The sequence below is a fragment of the Staurois parvus genome, unplaced genomic scaffold (assembly GCF_062004578.1).
Source record: "Staurois parvus isolate SC_StPar_1 unplaced genomic scaffold, SC_StPar_1.0 ptg000443l, whole genome shotgun sequence".
NCBI classification, from domain to species: domain Eukaryota; kingdom Metazoa; phylum Chordata; class Amphibia; order Anura; family Ranidae; genus Staurois; species Staurois parvus.
The window spans coordinates 309,213-324,396 of record NW_028318239.1 but is presented as its reverse complement, the minus strand read 5'-3'; the positions used below and the strand labels follow the sequence as shown (position 1 = coordinate 324,396).

At 40.1% G+C, this 15,184-nt stretch overlaps 1 protein-coding gene across 1 annotated transcript in view; it reads right to left on the bottom strand.

Annotated features, from left to right (window-relative positions):
- Positions 1-9,609, bottom strand: part of LOC149453975 (membrane-spanning 4-domains subfamily A member 12-like) — a gene marked incomplete at its 3' end in the record, with an annotated part of 46,722 nt that extends 37,113 nt beyond the window's left edge. The window contains exon 1 of the mRNA XM_089687982.1: positions 9,452-9,609. The remainder of the gene's footprint in view (positions 1-9,451) is intronic.
- Between the last annotated feature and the right edge of the window lie 5,575 nt (positions 9,610-15,184).

Sequence of the window (15,184 nt, the reverse complement as noted above, 5' to 3'; positions counted from 1 at the left end):
TCAGCGGGACCCCTCTACCACCGCGACCTGGTTTCAGTCTTGCACCAAGTCCATCCCTACCATCAGGGGCTCTGGTGAAAAGTCAGACTGGGACTTAGACTCCGCGTCCTGGGGAATCTCGTTCTGTGGGTCACTAGAGATCCTGCTAGGCAGTGCATGACACTGTCACACTTCCCACCCTACACTGAAGGTGATAGTGAAGCAGGCTTCTATTGGTCAGCCAATAGTGTAAAAATAATGAATGTGTAGTTAAAGGGTCACTTCACCCAAAGCAAACATTTCAGTGTTACTTATATCTATAGGGGAGCCCAGAGATGTAGATGGAATGTCCACATACAGGTTCCCTACTCCAACCACTGGTTCTGGTCACTAGAAGAGTCCCACTCACCCTTTTTTAATTCATGATATGCCATTGAAAAGGAACTTTCAATGTCATATCATACATGATTTTGTCTCATCCAGCTGAAACTCCTAGGCAGAGAGCCTGGAGAAAATGCTGTGGAATTCTCATCACTGGATGTTGGCTTTGATCCCCAACTGGTCACATAAGGTTTGTATGTTCTGCACTTGTTTATGTGGGCTTTATCCAAGAGAGATTATTATTAAGGATATATACTGTATATAGCGCCAACTGCATGCACAGTGCTTTACAATATAAAGGGAGAAAGTATGATTTCAATACAGTTCAATACAGAAAGAATAAGAGGGACCTGCTTATGAAGCTTACAACATGGAGGAAGGGAGACATGGTACAAAAGGTAAATTCTGTGGGGGTTGATCTGATGGAGGTGTGCAAAGTACAGTTTTTAGGTGAAGGTGGGGTAGGCTTCTCTGAATAAATGAGTTTTCAAGGATCATCTTGTTGGGGATGCAACAGCGTGTACTATATACAGTATTGTGTGTTAATATCACTTTACCAGTAGATGGCACTGTACACTAAGGTTACCAGTTGTGCATATCTGTAAAACTTGTTGGTTCTTTTTTTTTTCTCTCTCTCTTCATAACCAAGATGTCTGCTGTTACAGTTTGCTGAAATGTTTTGTATGTTTGCAACTTAAGCCACACAAGCTACTAGTGTCTTCTCTAACACATAACCAACAGGTTATGGGCCCAGCTCCAGACACTGGAAAAAAGAAAACTACAAGCAAGTAAGTGCTGCATTTACAATCCTACCGAATCCTGTGTGAGGAAACAAGAGCTGTATCCAATTCACTGAAAGATGGCAAGTGCTTCAGATATGAAGTTTACAATAGCAAAGCTCAACAACACCAACTACCAGCTATAGAAGTTTAAGCTTGAAATGCTGTTATCCAAAGATGACTTGTGGCAGGTACTAGATACACACAGACCCAATGACAACCCGGAAGAATGGGACAGAAAAAACAGGCAAGCAAAAGCAGTCATAAGCCTGTTAGTGGAGGACGATCAACTCATTCATATAAGGAAAGAAAGCACAGTTAAAAGGTATGTGGACTGCATTACAAAAAATGCATGAACGTGCAAACCTAAACAGTAAACTATATCTGCTGCGCAAACTGTATAAGATGAGGTTGGAAAAAGGGCAGGAAATGGGTGAACATGCAAATGCTATGCTAGAAATTGTGGACCAGCTGGGTGCAATAGGTGAAGAAATGAAAGACAATCATGTAGTAGCACTACTGCTATGCAGCCTTCCAGAATCATACAGTGCCCTTATAAATGCTCTAGAAACTAGAATGGAAACTGAACTGACGCTAGAATATGTTAAGGGAAAATTAATTGATGAATACAGCATAAGAAAGGAAAATTTGCATAGTGAAGAGAACGAGAGACCAAAGGCGGCTCTGAAGGTGCATGAAGGCATAAGACAAAGCAAAGAAACCAGGGTATGTTTTCGCTGCAAAAAGGCCGGTCACCTGAAAAAGAACTGTTCAATCTGGAAATCTGAGCAGCGAAAGCGGGAGCTACCCACAAGAGAAAGAGCTAAAGCGGTCATGAATGAAAATGAAAGTGCATCATGGAGTGGTACTTTTAAAGTGACTCAGAATAGTACCCCACATGGATGGTACATTGATTCAGGGGCAATAAGTCACATGACAAGCGATGAGACATTCTTCACAGAAATTGATTTTAGTGTAAAAGATAAAATCTTCCTAGCAAATGGGAAAAAAATTACAGCGGAAGGTAATGGTCAGGGATTTCTGAACTGCAAAACGCCATCAGGGGGCAAGCAGAGCAGCCTTGTAAAGAATGTTCTATATGTTCCAAGCCTAGAAGGAAGCCTCCTATCAGTTAAAACCCTTGCAAGCAATGGACTCACTGTCCAGTTCAAAGGTAATGAATGCACAATTCAAAATGGAAAGCAAATTCTAGCAAGAGGAAGGTTAAATGAACATCTGTACAAAATAGTCACTGAAAGTGAGAAGGCTAATGAGGCAACTCATAACCCACATGACAAGTGCATCCACCTGTGGCATAGAAGATTGGGGCATTGAAACCCAGAAGCTATAAAGGACTTTGCAAAGAGAGGTCTATCAGAAGGCATAAAAAAATATTGCTTTGCTACACACTCAGCAAGTGCACGTGTTGCATCAAAGCAAAGGCCACCCGAACCTCTCTTCCACAGACCAGTCAGAGTAAAACCATTAAACCCATGGAACTGATACACAGTGATGTGTGCGGACCAATGAAAACCATCACACCTGGCGGCAACAGATATTTACTGACTTTCATCAACGATTATTCCAGGTCAGGGGCGGACTGACCATTTGGAAACTTGGGCACTGCCCGAGGGCCCGGGGTCAGTAGAGGGCCCCATGAGATGCCCCTGGTACCTTTTTCATAGGCTTTTTTGAGTTTGGGCAAGAACACAGGGGCCCCATGATCCCCTATTGCCCGGGGGCCCCATGAGTTCTCAGTCCGCCCCTGTTCCAGGTACACAATAACGTATCTAATGAAGCACAAAAGTGAGACATTAGAAAAACTTCAAGAGTTTGTAGCTATGACAAGCAACAAGTTTCAAAGGAAACCGGGAATAATACGCACTGACACTGGAGAGGAATATATGAATAAAGAGATGGAATCATACCTAAAGAAACAAGGTATTATACACCAAACAACTGTACCATAAACTCCTGAGCAAAACGGTGTAGCGGAAAGAAAGAATTGCGCTCTTATAGAAATGACCAGATGTAGGATTTCGGACGCTGCCTTACCTAACAAATACTGGGGAGAAGCAATAATGACTGCAACATACCTACAAAACAGGCTCCCATCAAAAGCTATTGAGAGTACACCATATGAAATGTAGAATGGATCAAAACCTAACGTAGGACACATCAGAGTGTTTGGCTGTAAATCATATGCCCACATTCCAAGTCAGAAACGCTCCAAGTTGGAGAACAAAGCCATAGAAGGCATTCTGGTGGGCTACAGTGAGCAGAGTAAGGGATATAGAATCCTTTGTCCAAAGACCAACAAGGTCACAGTAAGCCGCAGTGTTTATTTTGATGAAAGTGAAGCACCAGATAATACAATTCTTGAAAAATGTGGAGAGGATTTACGCACTGAATCGGCAAGAGACACTGACTCATGCGAAGCAGGACAAGAGCCAGAACAAGAAGTGGAACTTACAATCAACGAGCCAATAGAACCCACTGAACAACAAGAAATCAGAAGATCCTCTCGAATGACAAAAGGGATACCACCCCACAGGTTATCATACGCTGCTAAAACACATCAAACACAGGAGCCAACATCCTGGGAAGACATAGAAACTTTGCCGAGAAGGGAAGCCGATCAGTGGAGAAAAGCAGCTGAAGAAGAAATAAAATCACTTCAAGAAAATAAAACTTGGTCACTAACAGAACTCCCTCCCGGTTGCAAAACCATCGGAAGCAGATGGACTTTTAAAGTGAAATATGATACAGAAGCAAACATCTATAGATACAAAGCAAGATTAGTTGCCAAGGGATACTCCCAGAAATTTGGAGAAGATTACGATGAGACATTTGCTCCAGTTGTGAAACATTCCACCATAAGGACACTCCTTAGTATTGTTGCCGGAAAGAAAATGCAAGTAAAGCACCTAGACATCAAAACTGCCTTTTTGTATGGAGACATCAAGAAGGATCTGTACATGGAACAGCCACCAGGATTTGAGAAAGAAAAGAAACTTGTATGCAAACTGCAAAAGAGCATCTATGGGCTCAAGCAAGCGGCGAGAGCATGCAATGAAAAAGTGAACGATATACTCAGAAAAGAAGGGTTCTCAAAAAGTAAACCAGATCCATGTCTGTATTCAAAGAATCAAGAGAACAAATGGACATACATCCTAATATATGTCGATGACATCTTGACGTGTTTTGAACAAGAAGGAGACTATGACCAAACAGTTCACAAACTGAAACAAAATTTTGAAATTAAAGAGTTGGGGAACATTAATCACTACCTAGGAATTCAAATAGAGCGGGAAGAGGATGGAAGCTATCTTCTTAACCAAAGTCAGAAAATTACAGAAATGTTAGAACAGTTTCACATGCAAGAACAAGGGGTTATCGACATCCAGTACTGCCCATCAGAGGAGATGACTGCAGATGCACTCACCAAACCTTTGCCAAGGGAACATCATTGTTTTCTACAAAAGAGACTAAATGTCATATAATTATGCACATGCTGTTGAGAAGGGGTGTTGGGGATGCAACAGCATGTACTATATACAGTATTGTGTATTAATATCACTTGACCAGTAGATGGCACTGTACACTAAGGTTACCAGTTGTGCATATCTGTAAAACTTGTTGGTTCTTTTTTTTTTCTCTCTCTCTTCATAACCAAGATGTCTGCTGTTACAGTTTGCTGAAATGTTTTGTATGTTTGCAACTTAGGCCACACAAGTAAACCAAGTTCTTCCTCATCACAAGCTACTAGTGTCTTCTCTAGCACATAACCAACACATCTAAAGGCAGACAGGGTAGGAGCTAAGCAGACATACTGTTATAAGGAGTTCCAGAGGATGGTAGAGGTTGTATAGAAGTCCTGAGGGCTCGAATGGGAAGAAATAACAAGGGAGCTAGAGAGCAAGAGGTCTTGGGAGGAGTGGAGAGCACAATTTGGGTGACATCTGCAGATGAGTTTGGTGATATAGCTGGGGGTGATGTTGTGGATGACTTTGTATGTTGTGGTTAATAATTAGAATTTTACACATTGGGCTAGTGGAAGCCAATTAAGGGACTGGCAGAGGAGGGGCAGTATTTATGGAATGGTTAGTAAGGTGTGTAAGCCCAACAGCAGCATTCTTGATAGACTGAAGGGAGGATAGCTTGTATATAGGTAGACTAGTGAGAAGGGATTTGCAGAAGTCAAGAAGTCAAGGCAGGTCAGAACCAGGGAATGAATAAGCTTGTGGTGTAGTTAGTTAAGATAGGGAAAATTCTGGAAAATGTTGTAGCGGTTAAGGCAGAAACATTTAGCCAGTGATGGGATGTGGGGCCCAAAAAGAGGTCAGAGTCTAGGATTACACCCAGCAGCCTGGTGTGTGTGGAGGGATCAATAATTGTGCAATTTATCTCAATGGTAAAGTCATGAGGAGGAGATGGAGGAGGAAATATTACAATTTTAGTTTTAATCATACTGAGTTTGAGAAAATGGTGGGAAATCTATACTGATATGTCGCTCAGTAATTTTTTGATATGTGAAGAGATTGAGGAAGTGAGCTGGAGAATAGAAAGATCGATCTGGTTGTCATCAGCATATAGGTGGCAAAGTTGACCTAATAATCAATGGATGGACTTCGTATTCACTCTTCTGGACTTAGTGCAATTAGTAAATTGGCAAAAAGCAATGTTAATAACAATATCCTAGTTTAGTAGCTTGCAGCATTTCTCCGAATCAGGCCTCAAAGCCCCTTTGTGACATTCATTCACCCAGTAGGATCCAAGGGGAATCTTGTTCTTACAGCCTGCAGGAGATTATTTAGTCGACCTGATAAGGGATTACTATACTAGTCTTTCTTTTAGGGCAACAGCTGGTGGGTGGTGCTCTATTATTATTATACAGGATTTATATAGTGCTAACAGTTTGCGCAGCGCTTTACAAAATGAAGGTAGACATTACAGTTACAATAAAGTTTGGTACAAGAGGAAACCAAGGGCCCTGCTTGTTAGAGCTTACAATCTAGGAGGAAGGGTTGAGTGATACAAAAAGTAATAGCTGTGGGGGGATGAGCTGATGGAGGAAATAAATGGCAGTTTATTAGGTAAAAGCAGGATAGACTTCTTTAAAGAGAGAGGTTTTCAGGGATTGTCTAAAGGTGGATAGATTAGGAGACAGCCAGACAGATTGGGGTAGGGAGTTCCATAGGATGGGAGACGCTAGGGAGAAGTTCTGGAGGTGAGCATGGAAGGAGGTGACACGGAACTAAAGAGCTTAGGAGGATTGAAGAGAGCGGTTTGGTTGATATTTTGAGACCAGGTTGGTGATGTAGCTGGAGGCAGATTTGTGGATGGCTTTGTAAATTGTTGTAAGTATTTTGAATTTTATTCCTTGTGCGAGTGGAAGCCAGTGGAGGGATTGGTAGAGAGGGGTAGCAGACACTGAACGGTTGGTAAGGTGGATGAGTCTGGCAGCAGTATTCATGATGGACTGGGGGGTAGCCTATGTAAAGGTAAGCCAATTGGGAGGGAGTTGCTTGAGTCGAGGAAAGAGATAACCAGGGAGTGAATTAGGAGCTTTGTGGTGTCATTGGTGAAAAAGGGGTGTATTCTGGTGATGTTGCGAAGGATGAGGCAGCATGATTTGGATAGGGGTTGGATGTGGGCCTGAAAAGATAGAGCCCAGTTCACTGAATGAATTGGGTTGGCCAGAAAACCACATTACTTCTTTGCGATGAACCCCAGCTCAAAGAGAACTCTACAAACTGACAAGCTCAAATTTGTTCTCTTATGATCCAAATTTGTAACATGCGGCCAATGAATTTCCAACAAGAACTGATTCTAGTCTAGACACAGTTCTAATCTTGCTATCATTAGATGAAAATGAGAACAAGATTTGTATTAATTTCTACTGATTGACCTACAGTTGATCTTGGGCCTTTCCTTATTGTTGGGGAAGACTGGCAGAATAAAAAAACTGAAACCTCAAGAACTGGGACCCTTGAATCCTTTGCACCAGATATGACGTTATAGCCATTTGCTACCCTCATGATTAAAAATGGGCGAGAAAGAAAACAAAATATATATACAATATACAGTATGTGTTTTTATTGTGTCTAGGAGAGTTTCCAAGTTAATTCATCTAATTCCCTTGATGCCTTTTCATCATCGCTTCTCTTGTGTGTGCTAATGACTGTAACACGGCCAGTTATACAGTTATTTACAAAACCTGCCCATATACTAGCTTATTGAGCTGTCTAAATGTCTATTTATCTACTGAATTGTTGGCTATGTACAATGATAAGCAAATCTGACAAAAGTTGGTGCATGAAACTTGGTGCACGAGCCAAACTCCTATACCACCCAGTGTAATGACTAATAAGAATACCATAATGGCAGTCATTTTTCCACTGCTTTTTTTCTAAAGATGTATACCAGCCTCCAACGCTCACTGATGGGTCAGCTATTAGCAAAGAAGGTTCAAACAACATTTCTTGGTCTGCTAGTGTAAGGGCACACAAAATCTAATTTACCTAACTGTTGTGGAATATTCTGAACTTGAATGTCTCCCAGAAAAGAAGAGAGCAAATCTTTTAATTAATGGTTGCTACCACTGTGATCTACCATAAAACCATCCATGACTTAAAAACACACATCTGAAGATCACAATTAATACAATGTTGTTATTGCTTAAGCCAGACATTTTTGACATTGGTGCATGCAACCGGTAGTCATGCATGTACATCAAGCCTAGAGCTACTGCATATCTTTAGTTTCTCAATCATGCTATTAGCCTAGGTTCAAACCTAAGGGTTTTCTGCAGAATTTAGCGTTTTGCAGAAACGCAGTACAGTCCATTTAACATGATTTCCTATGGGACATCTTCACGTTTTCAGCCGGTGCATTTTTTTTAAAAGGGTCATGGACTTTTTGAATGCAAAAAGTTGCATTTTTGGTTATATAGACTTCAATTGAAAAGCTGCAGAAAAGCATGTAGTGCATTTTTGCTGTGTTTTTGATGCATTTTGCATTTTAAATCTGCTTAGCAACAAGAAAAATTTAAAAAATGGGAGAAAAAAACGCATCAAAAACACGGCAAAAATGCAAGGGCAAAAAGACAAAATGCAATGCAGGAACGGCTCAAACGTGACCTGCATAGGTGTGAACCTAGCCTTAAATGTATTGGTGATTAATTGCTAATCAGATAGAACAAATTGTTCCTTATGTTGTAAGGTTCACAAATAAAATGTAGCAGCAATTAATCTCATGCAGTGCGTCAATTGTATGCTATTAATTTACTCTTTAGTTCACATTATACAAAGCGAAGTGTTCTATTTATTAACCGAACAATCTGTAAAGTTAATCCAGGGAATATCCGATTGCCTCTTGGGGGTTTAGGAAGGAATTGGATCGTGCTTTGCTGGGCTTTTTGCCTTCCTCTGGAGCAACTGTGGGTATAGGATTGTATACATTTTTTCCCTCTATTTTATTGGTTGAATTAGATGGATTTATGTCTTTTTTTTTCAACCAGACTAACTATGTTGGTCACTACTAAAAATCATTGTAGAGTTGAAGCCTAACTTATAAGTGCATATGTCATAAAAGAAATACAGGGCTTGCCATTACTGGTCTCCTTATAAAAATACTATTTGCCTGGCTGGCTGTTGCTTAATTACTTTTCCTAGGTCCAGAACAAGGCAACAAAATATATCTATATATATATATAATATATATATATATATATATATTGACTGATTTGAATGTACAATATATACGTAAAGTGCTGTATAAATTGACAGCACTATATAAGCACCTGTAATAAAAGAAATACAAAATAAATATATATATATATATATATATATATATATTATTTTTTTCAAGTAGAACTAAACTGTCACAAAAGAATCACTATTTTCATAAAGTACTGTAAATGAAAAAAAAAAATCACAAAATGTTTTTAATAAAAAAATACACTTTTCGCTTTACTTATGTTTTTTCTCCCTAGTGTTGTACATATCCTGTAGACTTTATATATTCTTCCTTTGAACATTTATTCATGCGACATTAGTGACTACGGCAGAAACTGCCAATGCATTGTGCATTGCCATGGCTACTTGTAATCCAAAGCGGATGCACACAGGAAAGGGTGACAACCAAACAGCTGAATGTTATCTTTTTTGTAAGGGACATGTTTGTGAAAGCCCTCACTAGATATGATATAAATTAGAAAAGGAACTTTAGAAAAAATAATTTAACCCTAAAGTGCCATGTCATAGATCAGGGCTATCTAGATAAATACAAAACATATTGTAGATACTCACATGTTGGCCTCGCTGCTCAGAGTCCTTTGACTGTGGAACATGAAGCTTTTTTTCTCCTAAGTTCCTTTTAGATGTCAGATCAGATCTCACAGTCCTTACAGCGTCTCACGTTACCTTTAGCTTTGTTGTCTTTGTGACGATGGTATCAGGATGCACATAGCTGTGCTGGTGCAGGTATGTGGAACAGGTAGGGCTTATGTCATGCAATCAATAAGTGCATTCATTTACCATAAAAAACCATTGGCTTAAAGCACACCTGTTGTAAAAAAAAAAAAGTGAACTAACCAGTTGCAAAAAGTGTTCGTATCTATAATAGTGCCTTTAATAACCTATGGCACTCTAATTTGCAGGATCTCTAATGACCTATAGCACTTTAATATGCAGGATCTTTAATGATTTAGGGCACTCTAATTTGCTCTGGGCAACCTCACTGGACAACAAGATTGTGTTGGAGGAGGGAGGTGTTAGGCTAGCCTTAAACACTACCAGGAAATGTCAAAGCTTGCACATGAAAGAATCCTGGTTTTCAGTGGTCCTGTAGCACTTTATATGTGTATGAAGGTACTTTTGGTTGTGAGTGTGACGTGCATCAGGTCACCTTAGCAATTTTACAAGGTCTATCTTAAATTGGCTGTTTGTATGTGGTTAGAAAGAGACCTCGTATTCGGAAAAGAATTCTTCATCTCCCTAAAAACAAAAGGTTGTAAAAAATATTGATAAACAAACACTTATAGGTCTAAGCCTGTCAAACCCTAAAAATCAGTATTATATTTACAAAGAATTGCAGACTGGTTCCTACACTCATGCAAATAAGCATGAGTGACCATGGACCAAAATTGGGATGCTAGCCCATTGACCACTATACCATGATCTGCACACACAAAGTTGAAAGACGATATTGACAAACACCCACTCATAGGAGCAACCCTAAGAATATTGCATTCACGTTGTAAAGCTGGAACCTTCTCTACATGAAGGAGTCTTCTTACTTCTATGAGAGGTAATACCAATTTTCCACATGAAAAGTCCTCTGGATTCTTTTGCCACTGGCAAGATAGGAATTCTCTGTTAGCAAAACATTCTTCACCCTAGCACATTCTTGCCTAGAGAAGAAATTAAGACTTGGACGCTGAATCCAACACTTCCTGACTCAACCGCAACAATTTGCGTAGGTAAAGGGCCACGAACCCATCTGATTTTGTTGATATACTTTCCCCTGAGGAAACCTAAATGTTCGAACAACACTGGGAAAAAGAATTAAATCTTTCTGTGACAGATGAGCAATAGCACAATATAAATATGGGAATGTCCTCCTGCGCTTAACTGTGTGAACACCTAATATATATAATAAAATACAGCAAAAAATGCAGCGCTTGAGTGTATAATAAGGGGAATTAACAAATGTACAGCAGAGTTAGAAGGAAATACATTAATAGTATGACATGCACCAGGTTTAACGTTCATAAATTAATGTAAACAGTGGTCAGGTTAGCAATAAAGATCCATCCAACCAATCGAAGTGCCTATAGTGATAGAGATATTAGAGTCATTAGATCTGGGGGTACATCCAAGTGCCAAGCAAATCCGTGACTTCAGTGATAGGAGAATAGCTGTAAAATGCACTAACCAGATAGCGCAAGTAAAAGCGCATTGGAGTATAATGACCTACTCCTGGTCACAGCCAAATGGTCATCAGCGTAGAGCCCTCAGGAACACCAGTGCACCACTCTTGCCGTCTCCTACCACCAGGGGTAGTGCGCCTCTTTACAGTAACACGAATTAGCCTTATATCCTCTATCGCCAGGCTTTCTATGTGCTTTCATATCAGGAGATCACCTTAGGGACTCTGCAATAAGACCCAAAAGAAAGAAATCGTTTTAGGCATGGTGTCGGAGTGCGGTGAGTGCTGGTTGAGTCTATAGGCTCCTCTCCATACAGAGGAAGGCGGGATGAGGACACTCGGCGGCTCTATGCCGGGACCAGCGATCACAGATTCCAATCGGGCTCCGCTCCTATCTCAGCGCACTTCTAGCTGCCCTTTCACACAATTGGACTCAGGCATGCATGAAAGGGGTATCCCGATTGGAATCTGTGGAGTCAGTGAAGCCAGATTGTGGGACGCCTTCTGGTGTGGGAATACTTAAGGTGCTGTGACCCTGAGGGGTCGATGTTGGGAGGTGAGGAGGCACTTTATCCACTGTGGGATAAGTCACACAAGAGTGTCACTGAGAGCACAAGAAAGTGTACACTGAAAATTGAAGCACTGTTGTGTTGGACTGATCACTATTGATATTTGCACTGATTGATATATTTAAGAGATTGCTGAATATTTACTATTTGTGTTTAAGCACTTATCACTTTTTATATATATTTTCAACATTGTTTTGGTTCATATGTCACTTTACCTGGTGTGCCTTTATTGATTGGCAGACCAGGCACCTGGTTTTTTACACAGTTTATTGTTGTTTTCTATTTTGAGCACGTGTCACTTTACAATTTTTATGTGTTGCAGTCTCACATTTATATATTAATGATTTTTATCAGTTCAGATATATTTGCATTTTGAGCACGTGTCACTTTACGTTTTTCATAGCTTGGAGTCTCACATATATTGATTAATTATATTTATGATTTTAGTTTTATTTATTTTTGTTTATTTACACAGATTTATTGGTTTATCGCATTCGCTTAGCGATTCACCATTTTTTGGTTTTATAATAGCACAATATATGCCTTCTAGCTCAAAATTGCACTTTAGTATATGCACTCAGGAGGTGAACAACAAAATATTCTCCTTTTGGTGTAGGTCCCCTACTCAACAATGATGACGCCATTGATGAAGAAACTCGTAGGGAGGAGCCAGAGCATGTGACGTCAGGGCGCACCGGAACGTGGTGGCCATCTTGTTGGTTTGAAACTTACCATTCATCTATATGGTGACATTCTGTTTTACATTCTTTTTCATGTTTACCTTCGAGTTCATTTTTGATGTGAAAGTTTGGAACCAAAGAGTGCCCAGGTGCACAACTTGGCTTTTGGATTTCATACAGCAGATTTTGACCCATCCGTAACTGGGGGTCAATATGATCTGGTAAGAGGCAGTGTGTTTGGTGACGGTGATGGTAGACTTTTCTATCTTCTCCTCCTGGCCATTTTTATTTCAAATAATTTTTATTGAAAGAATTTGATACAATACAAAACAGTATGTTTCAATATGGTTCACATTTGGGTACACCAATGCTTTATATAAAATGAGTATAGAAGAAAAAGATTCCCCACCATTTGGCTGGGAGCTATATGAACGAATATCAGGTGTTTCGAAAGGTGTTGTCTGATGTGAACCAATTGGATGTGAAACACTGTATAGGGTGGTGCGGAACAGGGGGGAGGGGGGGTGAAAGGGGGGGCACCAGTCTAGGGTATAGGGTCACAGTATTGTATATTTATGCATATATTATCATTTTATAGAGCAATTGGGATTTTGTAGCCATCGAGACCATAGAGTATTGAATTTGTGATGGGAAGAATTATTGAGGGCTGATCGTCTTTCCATGTCGCATTGTAAATTGAGGTCTGTTGTAAGGGCAGAGAGAGAAGGAGCTTCTGAAGATTTCCATAATTTAGTAATGTTGGTTTTTGCAGCTGCTAATGTGTGGATAATGATGGTGCGGGATTCATTAGGGAATTTGTTGATTCCTATATGGAGAAGTGCGAGAGCAGGATTTGGAGCTACTTGGGCTCCAACAACTGATGAGATCAATTGGAATACCTGACCATTTTTAGACATCTATAGTAGCACTGAGGGTCCAGGGAAGAGGGGCTCATTCCTTATACCTCTATCCTTGTGGATTGGACTTTTAAGTTTATTTTATGATTATTTGAAGCGCCTCACTTTGTATATTATTTCATTTATATTGTTGCCTGCAATGTTGTCGTGGCTGCTTATGTGGGTTGTATTATTTGTATTTGTATAAACCATAGTACGGAATTGTAAAGGAATTTTTTGAGTCATGTCTTCTGGTATTGGCAAGTAATACAGAGTTATTGGAAAATTATCCACTAATTAGTAAAATTAAATAAAGTGATCTCACATATTCCCCAGGTACCCACTTATTACGCTTGAAAACAGGTCAATCTTTCATCCCAACAAATAATCTTTTAAAACACTTCATCGATGGAGCTTTTACTATTATTCCACAACACTAGAGATCAACTATAGCGCTCACTCTGAAAGGATGGATAGATTAAGTAAATTATATCCATGAATCCATGGAATCAGTTATACATTATTAATTAGACAGTTAACAACAGTTTAACCAAACATGGCAAGCTTGGATGGTATTCCAACAGTCTGAGATATATAAAGAATTTAGGAGGAAAGGCTACATGAGCTCTAGCTACTGCATGTGAAAGCTCAAATTCAGACCAAAGATAAAATCAGATCAATTCCTAGCATTGAAACAAACATTTCCCCCCAAACCGTTCACTTCCCCTACCTCCATGTTTATTAGAGGCTATCCTTCCTGGGTCACTGTATGTAAAAAACCTCATGGGTATACAGGTAATGTTTGAAATAATAATAAAGTGAGGACAATGCAAAAATAAATGTGTAGGCAAGTCAAGTGGTCTGTCTGGAGGAAGGGGACTAGAGGCCTGATTTGGAAAGAAATGTGATTTGGATTCAGGATAAAGTTGCAGGACACAGGTTAGCCTAGGTTCACACTGCCACGATCAAATTTCAATCCAATTTTCAGTACGATTGTGTAGTGCAACTTGAATGTCATTTGCATATTCTATGGGGCCACTTCCTCAAACTAAATCTTTCCAAAATAGCTCTCATACTATTCCCTCCAGCCACTGCCCCCTCCCCTGACTTCTTCATCAAGATCAATAATATAACCATCAGTCCCTCCCCTCACCTAGTAAGGTGTAATTCTGGACTCCCATCTGTCCTTTCAGCCCTAAAGCCAATCTCTGTCCAAATTTTGTAGACTTCACCTCCACAACATCTCCAAGATACGCCCGTTCTCAACCTCTAAAACTACTAAGCAACCTATTAAGTCCCTTGTTATCTCTTGACTTGACTATTGTAACTCTCTCCTCATTGGCCTACCTCATCGCAGGCTATCCCCTCTTCAGTCTATCATTGAATGCTGCTACCAGACTCATCCACCTTATTAACCATTCCATATCTACCATCCCTCTCGGCCAATCCCTCCACTGGTTTCCCATTGCCCAATGAATAAAATTCAAAACAGTAACACTAACATATAAAGCGATTTATAACTCTGCCCCAAATTACATCACCAATCTTTTCTCCAAATATCACCCAAACCGTACTCTCTGCTCCTCCCATGACCTCCTGCTCTCTAGCTCCCTTGTCTCCTCCTCCGATGCTCGTCTGCAGGACTTCTCCAGAGCTTCCCCCATCCTCTGGAACTCTCTACCCAATTTATCAGACTATTGCCTACTCTGCCCACATTTAGGCGATCTGTGAAAACCTATCTTTTCAGGGAAGCCTATCCCGCCTTCAGCTAATAACGGAATCTTCTATTCATCCTATCAGTTCATCCCCCACAGTTATTACCTCTTGTACCACCAGCCCTTCTCTCTTAGATTGTAAGCTCCAAGGAACAGGGCCCCCCTAACACTCTTTTATTGAACTATATTGTTGCTGTATTGTCTCCCTCTATATTGTAAAGTGTTGAGCAAACTGTTGGCTCTATATAAATC